The sequence below is a fragment of the Ochotona princeps genome, chromosome Y (assembly GCF_030435755.1).
Source record: "Ochotona princeps isolate mOchPri1 chromosome Y, mOchPri1.hap1, whole genome shotgun sequence".
Classification (NCBI taxonomy): domain Eukaryota; kingdom Metazoa; phylum Chordata; class Mammalia; order Lagomorpha; family Ochotonidae; genus Ochotona; species Ochotona princeps.
The window spans coordinates 7,269,335-7,271,521 of record NC_080866.1 but is presented as its reverse complement, the minus strand read 5'-3'; the positions used below and the strand labels follow the sequence as shown (position 1 = coordinate 7,271,521).

Below are 2,187 nucleotides of genomic sequence, written 5' to 3'. Positions count from 1 at the left end.
TTTGAATGGTAACTTGTTGGTTAGATCTTCTTTCATCTTGCGGCCGTTTGCATACACTATGGCTGTTGATTTTTGTTCATTAATATTGTCTCCTGCCTCCCTATCAAATTCTCGTATGAGTTCTAGGAGTCTCTTTGTATTGAGTTTTTTGGTTCTTCTATGTAAAGCATCATGAAGTCTGCAAATAGTGAAAGCTTGAATTCTTCATTTCCCATTTGGATTCCTTTGATTTCTTTTTTTGTCTTATGGCCTCAGCGAGTACCTCTAAGTCTATGTTGAATAGCAGTGGTGATAGTGGGCAGACTTGTCTTGTTCCAGATCTCAGTGGGAAGGAGTCTAGTTTTTCTCCATTTAGTATGATGCTCTCATTGGGTTTTTCATATATTTCTTTTTTTTTAAAATATGGAACGCTTCACGAATTTGCGTGTCATCCTTGCGCAGGGGCCATGCTAATCTTCTCTGTATTGTTCCAATTTTAGTATATGTGCTGCCGAAACAAGCACCATATATTTCTTTGATTAGGTTGTGGATTGTTCCTTCTATCCCCAACCTGGTTAGTGTTTTTAACATGAAGTGGTGTTGAATTTTGCCAAAGGCTGTTTCTGCATCTATTGATACTATTATATGGGTTTTTTTTTCTTCAGTTTTTGGATGTGATGTATCACATTTATGAATTTCCTTATGTTGAACCATCCCTGCATTCCCTGGATGAAACCTACTTGATCTGAATGAATGATCTGTCTGATTTTTTTTTTTTTTTTTTTTGTATTCTATTGCCTAGGATATTGTTGAGAATCTTACCATCAACGTTCATCAGAGAGATCGGTCTGCTGTTTTCCCTCAGTTTTAATTCTCTCTCCAGTTTTGGGATTAAGGTGATAATCGCTTCATAGAATGAGTTTGGAAGAGTTGCTTCCTTTTCTATTGTTTTGAAGAGCTTGTAAAGGATTGGGGTTAGTTCTGTTCAGAATTCTTTGTAGAATTCTGTGGTAAAGCCATCTGGGCCTGGGCTTTTCTTTGTTGGGAGCTCTTTAATCACTGAGTCAATCTCTGCTTCAGTTATGGGTTTATTCAGGCCTTCTGTTGCTTCTGGGGTGAGATTTGGTAAGTGGTGGGAGTCTAGGAATCTTTCCATTTCCAAGTGGTTATCGGATTTGTTGGCGTATAGGTCTTTGTAATAATTTCTAATTATTTCCTTAATGGTAGTAGTGTCTGTTGTTATGTTGCCTTTTTCATCTTTGATGCTGCTAATTCTTGCTTTCTCTTGCTTTTTTTTTTTTTTTGTATGTTTTTCTGGCCAGTGGGCTGTCGATTTTATTTATTTTCTCAAGGAACTAGCTTTTTGATTCATATATTTACTGAATAGTCTTTGATATCTATCTGATTTAGTTCTTGTCTTGCTTTGATAATTTCTTGTTTCCTGTTGTTTGTGGGGTCCTTCTGCTGTTGCTTTTCCAGTTCCTGCAGGTGTGTGCTTAATTCCTGTATTTGTTGCCTTTCTTAGGCCTTGACATGAGCACTGATTGCAATAAGTTCACCACGTAACACTGCTTTGGCAGTGTCCCATATGTTTTGGCTTTTGTATCTGAGTTTTCGTTGGTTTCCATAAATTTTTTGATCTTGTCTTTAGTTTCTTCTCTGACCCATTGTTTGTTAAATAGCATATTGTTCAACCTCCAAGAGTTTACGAGTTTCTGGAACATTTTGAGTTGCTGATTTCCAGTTTCATTCCATGATGGTCTGAGAAGGTACATGGTATGATTCTGATATTTTTGTAGTTAGTTAAATTTGCTTTGTTTCCTATTATGTGGTCTATCCTGGAGAAGGTGCCATGCACTGCTGAGAAGAAGGTGTAGTTTGTGGCCTTAGGATGAAACATTCTATAGATGTCTACTAGGTCCAGTTGTTCTATTGTTTGTGTGAGTTATGTAGCTTCTCTGTTAAGCTTTTGCTGCATTTATCTATCTCTTGGTGTTACTAGGGTATTCAGGTCTCCCAGGATTATCGTATGTTCATCTATATCTCCCTTTAAATGCAAAAGTAATTGTTTCACGTAGCTGGTTGCATCTAGACTAGGAGCATAAATGTTAAGAATGGCGATTGGTTCCTGTTGGATCCTCCCTTTCAAGAATATACTGCCCTTCCCTGTCCGTTGATGTTCATCACTTTGAAGTCCATATTATCTGA

The 2,187-nt window shown here is 37.4% G+C and overlaps 1 non-coding gene across 1 annotated transcript; it reads right to left on the bottom strand.

Moving 5' to 3' along the window:
• Positions 1-396: 396 nt before the first annotated feature.
• LOC131478802 (U6 spliceosomal RNA) lies at positions 397-503 on the bottom strand. Its single transcript, XR_009244614.1, has one exon. It is a non-coding gene; the product is annotated as a U6 spliceosomal RNA (small nuclear RNA).
• Between the last annotated feature and the right edge of the window lie 1,684 nt (positions 504-2,187).